Source organism: Colossoma macropomum, unplaced genomic scaffold, assembly GCF_904425465.1.
Source record: "Colossoma macropomum unplaced genomic scaffold, Colossoma_macropomum, whole genome shotgun sequence".
In the NCBI taxonomy this organism is placed as follows: domain Eukaryota; kingdom Metazoa; phylum Chordata; class Actinopteri; order Characiformes; family Serrasalmidae; genus Colossoma; species Colossoma macropomum.
This window is the reverse complement of record NW_023494810.1, coordinates 33,451,787-33,469,579: the sequence shown is the minus strand read 5'-3', so window position 1 is coordinate 33,469,579 and position 17,793 is coordinate 33,451,787. Positions and strand designations below refer to the sequence as shown.

The window sequence follows — 17,793 nt, the reverse complement described above, 5'->3', positions numbered from 1 at the left end:
GTCTATACCTTCTAAAGCTGAAAGATGGAAAATTACTGTAAATTCATCAGAAAGCAATAAAGTTAAATGACATACCTGTGATAATTAAAGTACAAGTAAGCAATTCTAATGTTAACTTCAACTGTTAATTACAATATTATGCCTCACAGAAGAAACAGTATCCGAGGAGACCAGCAGACAGGATTGAGTACACCTTAATTTAAATGGCACAGTGCTATATCCCACGACCATCTAAAAAATAAAGATGTATAGCTCTAAAAATAAACAAGCCAAGTGTTCATGAACAGAGCTGAAGGATCTCATAGTGCAGTTGAAGACTTGCATATATTTGACCATTAAGACTGGCATTTGAAACCCAGTAAGTCCTCACTGGGACACTTTAGCATGTTTAATCATTGCCCCAGTTTTATCTACACATTTAAATTTTAATATAACTATGAACAAAAAACCTGTAGACTAGTTGTATCAAGTCCTCTCATTAAAAAAAGCCAAGGAATGCAAATCCTAACTACATCTCAAAACTTTTGTGAACTACTCTTACACAAATTAAAGGTATTATTTCAAAACAGTTATGAAATTGTGATGATAACTTACAATACACATAATACAACAGTGCGAAAGTGGTATAATGTATGCATACTTATATAGCTACAGGTTACAGCAACTGTACATATTTGACCTTTTTACACAGCTCTTACTGAACACGTTTAATGAATAATAAAGAAAAAAACATAAAACTACAAAATAATGCACATAAATGGGTTTGAAATGAACAAAGTGACTTACTGCAGAAACTGCCCTTTTCAAGCATCAGGGAAACTCTTAGGGGCTAAATTCTTTTATACTGCCTTCATAAATGGACAAAATTCTTGACTTCTGAGAGCATGGCTTTGACAGTTTTTATATTTGCATTAATTCCTAATGAGAACATTACACTAGGATATTGTGTTTCAGAATTTCACTTCATGACTCCAGTTCATCAGAAGCAACAGCCTCTGAACTTTTGCTGTCCAGTAATCATATGCCAAGGACATATTATCTTTCATTTGGAAATAAGTGCCATAATCTGGTACTAGCAATAAAGGTCTTTAAAGGTCTGCCTTCCAAAACAGGGAGCACTCTGCCTAGTAAGAATTCTCAGTATTTCGGCTCAGCACTTTTGGTGACAAATCTGAGTAAAAGTACATTCAAAAACTTGAACCGAAAATTCAGAACCTACTTATATTCTGTATTGGTGGAATAATAATATGTATTTTATTTGCTTCTTTTTTTAAAAAAAAAAAATCATAACAAAATTATTTGTATAATTGACTGTCTAAAGAGGACATGACGTTAACTGTTACCCAGAACACTGCTTTGTCTTATTAAAAAAATATGATTTAAATATACTGAAATGGAAGTGGTCTGAAACACAGAGGACTGAAAGATCACTAGGTAAAAAGCAAACAGCCTCGTTAAAATGAGCAGAGCAATTTATTTATTTATATCATCAAAAGGTTGCAGTGTCCTTGCAATAGAACACAAGTGACACCACATAGCTTCTCCACATTTGATCTAAGATTTCTTCAGGGCCAAAACTGATGACAAAGAAGTAATCTTAGTATCTGTTGAAAAGCAAAATGTAAAATGTAAAAGTTCATCGACAAATATGGACCATTTGCATGTCCATTAAAACAGTAACCCATTACACAGCACATTACGCACTGATGTATGTTAACACTGAACCCATCAATTGTTTCTATCCTTTCAAAAGCTTTGATTAATAGCCTAATTTCTGACACTGCTATTTACTGAAGATATTGTTTCCTATCTGATTTAATCAAACTTGAATTGGTCAAAGAAAGATGAGACTAAACTTTCTAAGAATATCTACCAAATGATCTATTGTGTTTGAAAGCATAAGAAATAAAACACTGTGGTGACTGCTACAGGACACCAGTATTTCATGGTATAATACGATACATGAGCATATCATCATCTTTGCCACTTACGGAGGAAAAACATCAAGCAAGAATCCACGACCAAACATAGCCTGAAAGTTCTGCTGAGTGCACATTAATGGTGCTATATAAGAGGCTCATCCAAGCACTGAGGCTAGCCCAGGAACCCTGCAAAGGTGAGGGGAAGTTGATGTCTTACTTGCTGATTAGAATTATGTTGTTCAATTCTAATAATTCCTTCTTCTTCTTTCAGAACAAACAGCCTTTTCTATTCATCATTGTATATACTTGGGAAAAAAGGTAAGGTGTATGAAGAAAAATACAGTGCATGATGGTGCCAGTCTAGGTAAGATTTAATTAAACCAGCCAGAAGAAAAATCTTTTAGAATGTGGGAATCGCAATAACATCCAGACAGTTGTAGTTCACTACAAGAGATGGACTAAACAAATTACGCCAAATAGAACTTACAATAAGAATGACAAACATATGAATTGTCTTCACAGTAAAACACCATCATGGGGGATGGAGAAATGGAGTGTTTTGGGCCGGCGGCCGTCTACCTCCGGAAACCAGAAAAGGAGAGGATTGAGGCCCAGAGCAGACCCTTTGATGCTAAAACAGCAGTGTATGTGGCAGAGCCCGCTGAGATGTACCTCAAGGGTACACTAAAGAGTAAAGAGGGTGGCAAAGCCACTGTTGTAAGTGAAAACAGTGATGATATTATAGTTCACAATGTACTGGTGACTGTGAATGTAACTGCTGAGAATATCGCATGTTTAAAAAATATATTTCACTGTATATATGTGTTGTGTGGCTATGTGAATGTCCAACTGTAAACAAAAATGAATATTTGGAATTTATTGTAATGCAATGCATTTCAGCATGATCCTAATAGTCAACTGAGCAGTATGATTTAAATAATCATATCGTAAAGGTATTTTGACCAAATAGTCAATTCCTCTAGCCCTTTGCTTCAGGCATGTATATGGATGTACTTGACATTGCTGAATGTCACAGAAACTCAACAGATTTATATTATTTTTTGTGTAATTCTACAATCCTTGTCATTGCCATTACAGACCCTCACAGTAAAGGAGGATGAAGTGTTTCCCATGAATCCTCCCAAATTTGATAAAATTGAAGACATGGCCATGATGACCCACCTCAACGAGCCTGCTGTGTTGTATAACCTCAAAGAGCGTTATGCAGCATGGATGATCTACGTAAGTAAAGCAAAGAATTACTGATTAAGACAATTTGTAATTGCAAAGTTATATAATAACTTCTATCTAAAAATATTTCCATTCACATCTTCAGACCTACTCAGGGCTGTTCTGCGTCACTGTGAACCCCTACAAGTGACTCCCAGTGTATGATGCAGTTGTTGTGACTGGATACAGAGGCAAAAAGAGAATTGAAGCCCCACCTCACATCTTCTCCATCTCTGATAACGCCTATCAGTTCATGCTGACTGGTATGATATTGTCTGACCACTTTAATGGAGAACAGGATTCATAAATAAATTACTTAGTGAGACTGCTACTAAATAATGCAAAAAAATAATAATGCAAAAAAACTGTTAACAGCATAGTATGTATACACTGTGTACCAGGACTAATGTGCTACATGTTTTCCTTTAGATCGTGAAAACCAGTCCATCCTGATTACGTAAGTGTAGGCTTGTGTGACTATACAAGTTTGTTTACATAACATTCTTTATTTATAAAGTATCACTAACGCAAATGCATGGTGACTAGTCCCCTCTAATTTCAGTTGATAACGAGGTGCTTCTTGCTGAATTCGCATTAAACCCCTTAAACTCCCAGATTTACATACTAAGGCTTATTATTCAGTACCTACATGGACTTTAATGCAAACTAGTTGAGTTTATTCTTAGATTACAGAAGTGTGTAGTAAAACTTCGGGCTCGTTGACAGGCCCAAGTGTTTAAGGGGTTAAAATAAGCTTTCATAAATATTTAGAACATGAAGAAGATGGTGTATATATAATATTTTAAAAATCACTGAAAACCCAAAACGAAAATGATTGATAAATCTGAAAACGATTAATCCCTTCTATCCCCAGTGGAGAATCTGGTGCAGGAAAGACCGTGAACACCAAACGTGTCATCCAGTACTTTGCAACAGTTGGTATGACTGGACAGAAGAAGGCAGAGCCTGTTCCAGGCAAAATGCAGGTAAATGAATCACTATTTCAGAAATCTGAGAGCATTTGTGAACTCATTACTAAAATATCTGTTATCATATCTAGGGTTCACTGGAGGATCAAATCATTGCAGCCAACCCCCTGCTGGAAGCTTATGGTAATGCAAAGACAATCAGGAATGATAACTCCTCTCGTTTTGTAAGTACATACAAAAAAAACGTTGATACTCTTCATGTATCGTAATGGAGAGAAACTTAAACATATTTTGAATTCCCAGGGTAAATTCATCAGAATTCATTTCGGACAAACTGGCAAGCTGATATTGAAACCTGTAAGTTTTGTGAAACATGGCGTGAACCCCCCCATAGTTTTAGATAGATGCAGATATATGAATATCCAGATAAACATGAGATTTTGTGCATTTCTTTATAGGAATTTGTAATTGAATATGTACATGACTCATACTGTATTGCAATAATTTAAGTATATTTTTACCAAGTCATCTTAAAGCACTTCAATTCAAGATTCCAGTGAAAGCAACAATGAAAATATAGTTAATATACATATTAAATATTATCAAATAAATGTATTGCACATGCAAATGAGTAGGACACAGCTGCACACATGAATGGAAACTGTAGTAGAAAGAGGATGGTCAGATGACCCATGAACACCAGTTGACTGAACAATCATAACTTGTACATCACTAATTTAAAAAAAAAATCCTCTTTGGTACTGTTAAAGCATTAAGTCAGCTGTTAGAGCATTTTTGGTGAAAATAAGACTTAATACTCAAACCAATGTATCAACAGATCTACTGGAAAAGTCAAGAGTCATTTTCCAGCTGTCTGCTGAGAGGAGCTACCACATTTTCTACCAGCTCATGACTGGACACAAGCCTGAGCTGCTTGGTAGGAAATCTGAGAGTTTTATTGCTACTATGTCTTTTTAGTTTAGTTTTAGAACTGATCTGGTCAAAAGACTTTATTTTTCCTTTCACACAGAGGCACTGCTCATCACCACCAACCCCTATGACTACCCTATGATCAGCCAGGGTGAAATCACAGTTAAGAGCATCAACGATGTGGAAGAATTCATTGCCACAGATGTAAGTACAACTTCACTGAACGACTGTAGGCACTGTAAAATATTCCTCATCTTAAATCTTATTTTCTCCAAATACAGACTGCTATTGACATTCTGGGCTTCAGCGCTGATGAGAAAATTAACATCTACAAACTGACTGGTGCTGTGCTGCATCATGGCAACATGAAGTTCAAGCAGAAGCAGAGAGAGGAGCAGGCTGAGCCTGACGGCACTGAGGGTAAATATAACAATTTATCAGAGTATTTATTTCATTAGAAGCACAAAGTTGCCATTTTTATGAACAACATTATCACTTTTCCATTTAGTGGCTGATAAAATCGCCTACCTTCTGGGCCTGAACTCAGCTGACATGCTGAAAGCTTTGTGCTACCCCAGAGTGAAGGTCGGAAATGAGTTTGTGACCAAAGGCCAGACTGTACCTCAGGTAGTGTGCTATTATGTAACAAACAGAACCAAAAGAAGTGTTAAACTGTAAAGGTGTCAACAATCATAAAGGTATAAAGGTGCCAATCAACGTAAACTTTCAAAAATCTACAGAGGAACAAAGCGTACTTTTGAACCCTACAGGTCAACAATGCAACAATGGCTCTTTGTAAGTCCATCTATGAGAAAATGTTCTTGTGGATGGTCGTTCGTATCAATGAGATGTTGGACACAAAACAACCAAGACAGTTCTTCATTGGTGTGCTGGACATCGCTGGATTTGAGATCTTTGATGTAAATATTTGCTTAAAAATTTAAATTTCATTTCTGTAATCTCTCTAATCTATTTTGTCTAAGACATGTCTAAAACACTGATATACTGAATCAGTTCAACAGCTTGGAGCAGCTGTGCATCAACTTCACAAATGAGAAACTGCAACAGTTCTTCAACCACCACATGTTTGTGCTGGAACAAGAGGAGTACAAGAAAGAAGGAATTGATTGGGAGTTCATTGACTTTGGTATGGACCTGGCTGCTTGCATTGAGCTTATTGAGAAGGTAATCTGCTTAGAATCAACGGCCACTTTCAATGAAAGAACAACATCCTTACAAAGGTGCTGTCACGTAACTCCCCTGTCTTGTGTAAATCTGTTACCATTAGCCAATGGGCATCTTCTCCATCCTTGAAGAGGAGTGCATGTTCCCCAAGGCAACAGACACATCCTTCAAGAACAAGCTTCATGACCAGCACCTTGGCAAATGTAACGCCTTCCAGAAGCCAAAGCCTGCCAAAGGCAAAGCAGAAGCCCACTTCTCTCTGGTGCACTATGCCGGCACTGTGGACTACAACATTGTTGGCTGGCTGGACAAGAACAAAGACCCCCTGAATGACTCTGTTGTGCAGCTGTACCAGAAGTCAGCAAACAAACTTCTGGCCTTCCTGTATGCAGGTCACGCATCTGCTGACAGTAAGGAGACAAAAACAAATTCATACATTAATGTTAAATTGTATTTTATATTTTCATACTAATATTAATGTTTTGGATTTTGATTATTGATAGATGCTGGTGGTAAAGGTGGTGGTAAGAAGGGTGGCAAAAAGAAGGGTGGTTCCTTCCAGACGGTGTCTGCTCTGTTCAGGGTAAAACACTTTTATATTAAAATTAGAATTACATACAATAAGATGATGAGTGTGCAACAATAAAAACAGCAAGCTGCTGTAAGACAAAATGCCAACATATAACCTCACAGGAGAACTTGGCCAAGTTGATGACAAACTTGCGGAGCACTCACCCTCACTTTGTGCGCTGCTTGATTCCCAATGAGTCTAAGACTCCAGGTAGGCAGAGTGCAAACTAAGCTTCCAATACTAACATTAAAATATACATGGTAACATAACTCTTATTCCCGTAGGTCTGATGGAAAATTTCCTGGTTATCCATCAGCTGAGGTGTAATGGTGTGCTGGAGGGTATTAGAATCTGTAGAAAATGATTCCCAAGCCGTATCGTCTATGGTGACTTCAAGCAAAGGTCATTGTCTTGTTCTTAATATTTAAAACAGTCAAATTGGTTAAAAAATTCAGGAAAATTGATACTTATTTTGAATAATCACTTGTAATACAGGTATAAAGTCCTGAATGCCAGTGTCATCCCAGAGGGACAGTTCATTGACAATAAAAAAGCCTCAGAGAAACTCTTGGGCTCCATTGATGTGGACCACACCCAGTACAAGTTTGGGCACACCAAGGTCAGAAACACTTTTAATACAAAACAATTTTTGTAATGAATGAATTAGGTTTGTTGCTTGAACACAATGCTTTATAACAGCAAATGTGAGCTACATTCTACCATTGTGCAGGCATATGTTACACATACCTGGTATGTGAAAAGTAAAAGGTGGGTCAGTAATTTTACATCATCTTTATGTAGGTGTTCTTCAAAGCCGGTCTCCTGGGTACCCTTGAGGAGATGCGAGATGACAAATGATCAATTCTGGTAACCATGACTCAAGCTTTGTGCCGTGGCTACCTTATGAGGAGGGAGTTTGTCAAGATGATGGAGAGGAGGTACATTTATGTTTAGATGAACAAAGGGGCAGACATCACATGGACATTCAAATACACTGAAATAATAAAGATATAAACCTACAAAATTGGTGTATCCTGAACTGTGTCATTTTCAATTCAAGAGAGTCCATCTATACCATTCAATACAACATCCGCTCATTCATGAATGTGAAACACTGGCCATGGATGAAGTTGTACTTCAAGATCAAGCCTCTTCTGAAGAGCGCAGAGACAGAGAAAGAAATGGCTGCCATGAAAGAGAACTATGAGAAAATGAAGGAAGATCTGGCAAAGGCACTGGCCAAGAAGAAAGAGCTTGAGGAGAAGATGGTGTCACTTCTTCAGGAGAAAAATGACCTGCAACTGGCAGTAACAGCTGTGAGTATTTAAGGATCAAATTTTGCCAAATTTTACAGGAGTCTGGATAATGTTTAATTTTAACAAAAATTTCTGAAATTATCAGGAAACTGAGAATCTGGCTGATGCTGAGGAAAGGTGTGAGGGGCTCATCAAGAGCAAGATCCAGCTTGAGGCCAAACTCAAAGAGACAACCGAGAGGCTGGAGGATGAGGAGGAAATCAATGCTGAGCTGACAGCCAAGAAGAGGAAACTGGAGGATGAGTGCTCTGAGCTGAAGAAGGACATTGATGATCTGGAACTCACCCTGGCTAAAGTGGAGAAGGAGAAACATGCCACTGAGAACAAGGTCAATGGTTTATATAAGAGGCCCATTCTTTTTAGGAAGCTCACACCCAGAGAAGAATTTCTCACAGATATGCAGGGTTTATATAACATGAGAAAGATGTATTGCAATCTTGATTATAACAGAGAAAAAATTGTGTTTCTAAATGTTTTCACACAGGTGAAGAACGTGACTGAGGAAATGGCCTCTCAGGACGAAACTATTGCTAAGCTCACCAAGGAGCAGAAAGCCCTCCAAGAGGCACACCAGCAAACTCTTGATGATCTCCAGGCAGAGGAAGACAAAGTCAACACTCTGACCAAATCCAAGACAAAGCTTGAACAACAAGTGGATGATGTAAGATTTTTAAAAACAATTTTTAAAAAACAATATTGAACAGCTGAGTCCCTTATCTCTCAAATGCATTTCATTTACAAATCACAGCTTGAGGGTTCATTGGAGCAAGAGAAGAAACTCCGTATGGACCTTGAGAGAGCCAAGAGGAAGCTTGAGGGTGACTTGAAACTGGCACAGGAGTCCATAATGGACCTCGAGAATGACAAGCAGCAGTCTGAGGAGAAAATTAAGAAGTATATATCACCTACACATGACAAATAAATTGACTAGTAAAATTAGACACCAGTCAGTAAAGAAATATATATGCTTAATTTTTACACCTGATGCATAATTTTTATAACAGGAAGGATTTTGAAATTAGCCAACATCTGAGCAAGATTGAGGATGAACAGTCCTTGAGTGCTCAGCTTCAGAAGAAGATTAAGGAGCTCCAGGTAATTGTGGATTGCAGAAAATATTTTTTCAAATGTGATGAAACCAATATATTTAATAACTGAATGTGTTTCTTTTAGGCTCGCATTGAAGAGCTAGAAGAGGAAATTGAGGCTGAGCGTGCAGCTCGTGCTAAAGTTGAGAAGCAGAGAGCAGATCTGTCCAGGGAACTTGAAGAGATCAGTGAGAGGCTCGAGGAGGCTGGTGGAGCCACAGCTGCTCAGATTGAGATGAACAAGAAGCGTGAAGCTGAGTTCCAGAAGCTGCGGCGTGATCTGGAAGAGTCCACTCTGCAGCATGAAGCCACAGCTGCTGCCCTCCGCAAGAAACAAGCTGACAGTGTTGCTGAGCTTGGAGAGCAGATCGACAACCTTCAGCGGGTCAAACAGAAACTGGAGAAAGAGAAGAGTGAATACAAAATGGAGATTCATGACCTGTCTAGTAACATGGAGATTGTGGCCAAAGCAAAGGTGTGTTAATTTAACATTACAGTGAAAAACAGAAATTGATGAGAAAATAATTTAAAGTCATGACTTGTGTCAACGTTAAAGGTTTTGTTTTTATACATATCTGTACAAAGAACCAGAATAGGTGAAAATTCTCTGAAAGATCACATATTCTATACTATATGAAATATGACATGCAAGCGCATGTAAAATTGGCTTACATATTGGACAACTCCAGGTAATAATGTCTTCTTTCTTCATTTCAATATATTCATGTGTACATTTCTAGGCAAATCTAGAGAAGATGTGCCGTACTCTTGAGGACCAGCTGAGTGACCTCAAAGCTAAAAATGATGAGCATGTCCGTCAACTGAATGACATCAGTGCTCAAAGAGCACGACTCCAGACTGAGAATGGTAACCAAGGGCAAAACAAATAAGCAATTAAAACAAATGAAAAATTGTTTTACTTTTTTACTTTATAATTTGCCCTAAACTTTTCCAAGGTGAATTTAGCCGTCAGCTGGAGGAGAAGGAAGCGCTTGTTTCTCAGCTGACCAGAGGAAAACAAGCTTACACACAGCAGATTGAAGAACTCAAGAGACAAATTGAGGAGGAAGTCAAGGTGATATCAAATATGCATTATTTAATACAATTGTTCAATTTGATTCACACTTTTATAGTCGAGCAATACACGTAAGCTGTAATCTATTCACAAGTTGCATTTTAAAAAATGTATGCTACATTTTAGGCAAAGAACGCCCTGGCTCATGCTGTCCAGTCAGCCCGTCATGACTGTGACTTGCTCAGAGAGCAGTTTGAGGAAGAGCAGGAGGCCAAGGCGGAGCTGCAGCGTGGAATGTCCAAGGCCAACAGTGAGGTGGCTCAGTGGAGAACCAAATACGAGACAGACGCTATTCAACGTACTGAGGAGCTGGAGGAGGCCAAGTTAGTAAATGCTAAAATGTAAAAAAGTAACGATTTTGAGCATATTTGCAAAATAGGGATGTAACATTACACAACTTGGTCTTCTCAGGAAAAAGCTTACCCAGCGTCTACAAGATGCTGAGGAATCAATTGAAGCTGTGAATTCCAAGTGTGCCTCTCTGGAGAAGACCAAACAGAGACTGCAGGGTGAAGTGGAGGACCTCATGATTGATGTTGAGAGAGCCAATGCACTGGCTGCCAATCTTGACAAAAAGCAAAGGAACTTTGACAAGGTAAAGGGCTCGCTGGCTAATAACGAACAATGAAATTAAACCAAATTGATCGGTCTGAATACCGGTGTAATTTTATCTTCTAGGTGTTGGCAGAATGGAAGCAGAAGTATGAAGAAGGTCAGGCTGAGCTGGAGGGAGCTCAGAAAGAGGCTCGCTCTCTTAGCACTGAACTCTTTAAGATGAAGAACTCATATGAGGAGGCTCTTGACCAGCTGGAGACCCTGAGGAGAGAGAACAAGAATCTGCAGCGTATGTAGCTTAGAAATCAACATGCACAAATAAATGTTAATAGACATATTTATAAACAAATAAATCAAGACAAAAAGCAATTATCACTCTCATTTCTTATTTTAGAGGAGATTTCTGAACTGACTGAACAGATCGGTGAGACTGGAAAGACCATCCATGAGCTGGAGAAGGTAAAGAAGACAGTGGAGACTGAGAAATCAGAAATCCAGACAGCTCTTGAAGAAGCCGAGGTAACGCTATACGTAACGTAAGTAAGTGTAAAGGTAGAACTGGTTTGCAGTAAACGGCTTAATATTTAACATTATTTTTCAGGGCACACTTGAACATGAAGAGTCCAAGATTCTTCGTGTCCAGCTTGAGCTCAACCAAGTAAAGAATGAGATTGACAGGAAGCTTGCTGAGAAGGATGAGGAGATGGAGCAGATCAAGAGGAACAGCCAGAGGGTGATCGACTCCATGCAAAGCACGCTGGACTCTGAGGTCAGGAGCAGAAATGATGCCCTGACAATCAAGAAAAAAATGGAGGGAGATCTCAATGAGATGGAGATTCAGCTGAGCCATGCAAACCGTCAGGCTGTTGAGGCCCAGAAACAGCTCAGGAATGTCCAAGGACAACTCAAGGTGGACCTCCAACATTTTCTCACTTCCATTTATAAACTTCCTAGTTTAAGACATTTTATAACTTCAATTTCTTTCACATAAGAATGCCCAACTACACCTTGATGAGGCTGTCAGAGGACAGGAAGACATGAAGGAGCAGGTTGCCATGGTGGAGCGCAGGAATAACCTGATGCTGGCAGAGATTGAGGAGCTGAGAGCTGCACTGGAGCAGACAGAGAGAGGCAGCAAAGTGGCTGAACAAGAGCTGGTTGATGCCAGTGAGCGCGTGGCACTGCAGCACTCTCAAGTAAGCTTATAAGTTTCTTTCAATTCCTTGCCAAATCACTCTAAATCACTTAACTGTTGTTTCTTTTAACAGAATACCAGTCTAATGAACACCAAGAAGAAGCTTGAGGCTGATCTGGTGCAGATGCAAGGAGAGGTGGATGATACAGTCCAGGAGGCAAGAAATGCTGAAGAGAAGGCCAAGAAGGCTGTCACTGATGTGAGTGTTTAACTGCATAGATTTTGCACCCATTAAAACTAAAACTCAAAACCTAAATCAATTGCATTTCATATCTTCTAGGCTGCCATGATGGCAGAGGAGCTGAAGAAGGAACAGGATACAAGTGCTCACCTGGAAAGGATGAAAAAGAATCTTGAAGTTACAGTCAAAGATCTGCAGCATCGTCTGTATGAGGCCGAGAACCTTGCCATGAAGGGTGGAAAGAAGCAGCTCCAAAAACTGGAGTCCAGAGTATGTTCCACAGTTCACAGTGAAAATACAGAATTAATTATTTTGTTTGATGCTTTTTATTCAGTTATCAAATTAATTATATTAAATACTGCATTCTAGGTGCGTGAGCTGGAGGCTGAGGTTGATGCTGAGCAGAGACGCAGTGCTGATGCTGTTAAAGGAATCCGCAAATATGAAAGAAGAGTAAAAGAGCTCACATACCAGGTACAACATTAACATGCCAACACATACACTATAATAAGAAAAAATATTAGATCAAGAAATCCTAAATGAACGAAAACTTCTGCAGACTGAGGAAGACAAGAAGAATGTTACTAGACTGCAGGATCTGGTGGACAAGCTGCAGCTCAAAGTAAAGGCCTACAAGAGACAGGCTGAGGAAGCTGTAAGTGCGGCATATATTATACATCCTCCATCATCCATTCATGTAGTGAATGACAAGACCTTGCAGATGGACGTGCAAATATTCTATTCATAGAAACATGTTTATTTATATAAACAACACTATGTAATGGTGGCAGACAGAAATAGACGCTGGCAGACGAGGCTACAGTTACAATCATTAATAGCAGGATCGAGGATAGTTGAAAAAGCCAGAGCAAAAAGTCAAAAACCAGAGATCGACAACAACACAAAAGGGCGACGCAAAAATCAAGGTTAGAACAGAAAAACAGGTCATACATGGAACAGGTGTGTGTGTGGTCAGTAGTCTGCATAAGCTGAGCGCTGATAGGTTGGTCTGATGGAGTCCTGAGTCACATGAGGCAGCGAGGGTTTTTGGGAATTGTCGTCTGAGGCAGCAGCTTCAGCTGCAGTTCTAGCCGTGCTGGAGGAAGACGTGACAATACCCCCCCAAGGAGTCCGATACGGCCAAGGAACCTACCCACCAACTACCCGTACAGAGGCATCAGAGGGTGAGACTCTGGAGGACTCCTGGTGCTGGACAGGAACCATATCATTGGAACAAACCAGATCACTGGGACGAACCAGACAGGAACTGCAGATTCTCCTCCTGAGAAGTCCCATAGAACCGGGGGCTGGCCTTTCTGAATGCCTAGCGTGGAAGTCCGCCACCAGCCCAGACTCCAGGACATCTGTAGGCAGTACCCAGCTCTTTTCCTCCGGTCCGTATCCCTCCCAGTCTATGAGGTATTGCATTGGTTTCCAGCATCACCGGAAGTCCAGCACCTGACAGACGGCATAGGCTCGGTGTGCCCTCTTCCTCCAGCAGCTCAGGTGGCTCTCGTGACACCACTGGTTTGAGGAGGGAAACATGAAACGAGGGTGCAATACGGAACTGAGAAGGCAGATTGAGTCTATATGTGACATCTTTGATTCTTTCAATAACAATTTACGACTACGCTTCCCAAACCTGAGGTCCCATTGTAGACAGCCAAACCCGATCTCCAGGCTAATAGGAGGGGTCTCCCCACGACACTTGTCTGCCTGCTTCTTGGCATGCTGGAAAGCCACCTCGATGTTGCAATGTGTCTGTTCCCAGACCTCCTCACTGTGTCTCATCCAGTCATCCACGGCTGGGATGTCAGAGGGGGTTGCAGTCCAATGTGCTACTATGGGCTGATATCCTAACACACATTGAAAAGGGGTGAGTTGAGTAGCAAAGCATATTAATGAGTTTTGAGCGATCCTGGCCCAAATAAGATATTTAAACCAGTCACTTGGGTTGCTGATACAAAAGGCTCTTAGGAATTTGCCTAACTCTTGGTTTACCCTTTCACATTGTCCATTCGAGTGTGGATGGTATCCAGAAGTCAAACTGACATTTATACCCAGATGTTCGTAGAAACCGGACCAAACTTGTGATATGAACTGGGAACCTCGATCTGACACAATGTCTTAAGTGATTCCGAAGTTACAAAATATATAAGTATACAGAGCCACGGCGGTGTCGAAAGAAGAAGGCAGGGATTTGAATGGGACAAACTTAACACTACGTGAGAAACGATCGATTATGGAGGGAATGGTTGTGTACTCTTCTGAAGAGGGTAAGTCAGTGACTATTCTATTGCGATGTGGGACCAGGGACGTTCAGGACCTGGGAGTGGCATAAGTTTGCTGGCAGGTAAAGCTTTAGGGGTTTTGCTTTGGGCACATATAGAACATGATGAAATGAACCGGTGAACGTCCTGCCACCAATAACGATCCGACAGCAATTGCTGCATTTTAAACTCCCCACGATGACCAGAGCTAGGGGAAGAATGTGCCCATGTGATCAAGTGATCACAGAATTGATATGGATATATCAATTCTAGATATGGGTAGGGCTTCTGCCTTGGTGTTTCTGGAACCAGGACAGTAAGAGATACTGAATAGAAAACGAGAGAAAAAGAAGGACCAACAGGCTTGTCTGTCGAGATATTCTAATAATCTTATGATCGGTAAGAACCAGGGATGGATGAGCTGCACCCTCCAGCCAATGACGCCATTCCTTGAGGGCTAGTTTTACCACTAATAATTCACGGTCACTGATGTCATAGCTGGTGAATGTTTGTGTGAAAAAAATGCAACAGGAAACAGCTTTGTGGGCGTACCACTACATTGAGACAACACAGCACCTACTCCGGTCTACTTCTACCACAAATGGTTTGGAAAGGTCAGGATGTTTTAGAACTGGGGCAAAAGTGAAGGCTGACTTGAGATTCTGAAAGGCCATCTCAGCAGCCGGGGTCCATAGTAGTTTTTTGGAGGAGAGCCATAAGGGGTGCTGCTATGGCACTGAAATTCCTAATAAATCTCCAATAAAAGTTTGCGAAGCCAAGAAAGTCTTTAACAGATTTCGGAATGGGCCAGTTAACTGCTGGTATGCTGATGCTGAGACGATACTTTGCAATGAACTGTGTGTGATCAGTAGTCTGGAGAAGCTGAGCGCTAAAAGGGTGGTCTAAAGGAGTCCTGAGCCACGTGAGGCAGCGAGGGGTTTCTGGGAACTGTAGTCTGAGGCAGAAGCTTCAGCTGTAGTTCCAGCTGTGCCAGAGGGAGACGTGACAAACTAAACTTTTTTGTAATCAATTTTTTATTTGTTTTATGTTAATCAAGCAGCTCGTTATCACAATATTACAGAACTGAAGAAAATCAAAAACAAACCCTTTTGCCACTTCATCCCTCCCCATCCTACTGATCCATCCACCCCTTTTTTCTGTACATACCTTTCTAACAATGTACTAAATAAACGGCACTAAACTAAATTATATTTTCCACTCACAGGAAGAGCAGGCAAACACTCACCTGTCCAGGTTCAGGAAGGTGCAGCACGAACTGGAGGAAGCTCAGGAGCGTGCTGACATCGCTGAGTCCCAGGTCAATAAGCTGAGAGCCAAGAGCCGAGAAGCTGGAAAGGTAAATTCTAATTATAATTATCGTATTGCATTTTCACACCCTTAATTCAGAGATACTTTACAAGCTAATGTAGAGTTTTACTAATAATGCATTCATGTGTTTTAGGGCAAGGAAGTTGCAGAATAAAGGTTGAAGACCACATGGGACATAACAAGCAATGATATAATATGCATTTCTTGTTTAACGTCCATAAACATATTCCCTTAAATAAATTGGCAAACTTAATGAGATGCTTCTTTATTCACTTTTTTACAAACTCACAAATTCAGCAAATTCAGACACTAGTCATTTTTTGTGGTTGGTCTCTTAATATCATTTAATTCATCTCAGACTTAATAGGTCATGCAATGCTAACCTTGAGTCAGTGTCAAAATCAGACAAGAGAATGAAAGTTGCTAAAAAGCATAGTCATTGTGTTGATTCACATTTCTTGAACAACCAAAACATTTATGAAACTTTACCAAAGTCACAGAGTATTAAAATGTAGTAGCTTATAAGGAGGTATTCATTTTCAATATTTGAAGCAATTTCAACTTAAATTGTATTGTTTACCTGAGATGTAATAAAAATGTGAGTTATATAAACTGTCAGCAAACTCCATTTTGTTCAGGTTAATTAACTCAAAAAGGCTACCTTATAATTTTATGATGACATGTTTGGATTCTAATTTTAAGATGACAAAATTTTTTTGACAATCATGTTACCAAATCCTTATTAAACAACTGCTCATTTTTAACAAATACCAGGAAAGAAGTGGTAAGTTACAAACAGGATCTTCTTCAGGAATGATCATGCAAAATGGCTAATTAATGTTGATAGGTATGATTAACATGAAGAAATTCATTATTCTTCATTACTATTAGCACACGAGAAAAAGGCAATAATTAAGCATTTAATGATACACTTCACAATGGACAACATAAAACAGGTGCCATTTACCACTTATTAGAGTCAATTAACATGTTACTACATATTGATCACGTTTCATTTAAAAAATTAAGAAATTTCAGAAATTAATTAAGTCAGATCTTCAAGTATTAACTGCATTTTAATATTAAGTATAGTTTACTAATTCTGAAGTTCATTGTATTAACCACGTTGTTTGTAGTTTTATACTGTTAATCAAGCAAGTTAATAATGGTAGTTATCGGCTTAAAACCCCAGGCTTATTACATACGAAGGCTTATTATTCAGTACTTACAGGGACTTCCGCGCAAACTGGTTGAACTATTATTAGGTTATAGAAGAACTTTGGGCCTGCTGGCGGGCCTTTGCCATATAAGGAGTTTACCAAAATGTTACCAAATCTATTTTAGAGCAGTGACAAAAGACAAGATAAAATACAAACACACACATGCAATAAGCATTACAATAATGCAAAGAATGTTTCTGGAAAACCATAATAGTATATCACTGTAGGTAAATGTAACCAGGCAATTTTATGTTCACCACAAACAAACACTCACAGAAAGGAGAAAAAAGAAAGGTATTTCTAGCCCTCAGAACAAGGAAGAATCTCTGCTTGCTTGATACTGTAAGACATTCTGCCTATTGAGGTGAGATTATAGAATGTCCTCAAGTAATTTTCTATCTGTAATAGATTACAACAAGTATAACAACAGACTAAAAGACCCATGACGGTGTGTATAAATATGCACAATTAGGTAAATTACACAAATCACTGAAGTATGATAATCACAGCTTCAATAGGGCAGTGCTCACATATCGAGGTGCAGCAAGATCTTTTCTTTATCAACTCAAGTGAGCATTCTGACATCACTGAGCACCAAGTCAAAGGCAGGGCAGACAAGAACTGTGAAGATGAAAAAGTAAATGTCAAACTTTGCCTCTTTGCCTTCTTCTACATCTTCTGAAGGTTAAAGATGAAAAATTGTTGGAGCTAAAACACCAACAAACAACAAAGTTAAATGATGCACTTACGATGATTGAATTATACACTAAAGCAAGCGATTTTAATGCTAATTTCAA

At 39.4% G+C, this 17,793-nt stretch overlaps 1 pseudogene; it reads left to right on the top strand.

The window, feature by feature from the left end:
- Positions 1-2,441: 2,441 nt before the first annotated feature.
- Positions 2,442-15,949, top strand: LOC118799800 (annotated as a pseudogene).
- The last annotated feature ends 1,844 nt before the right edge of the window (positions 15,950-17,793 follow it).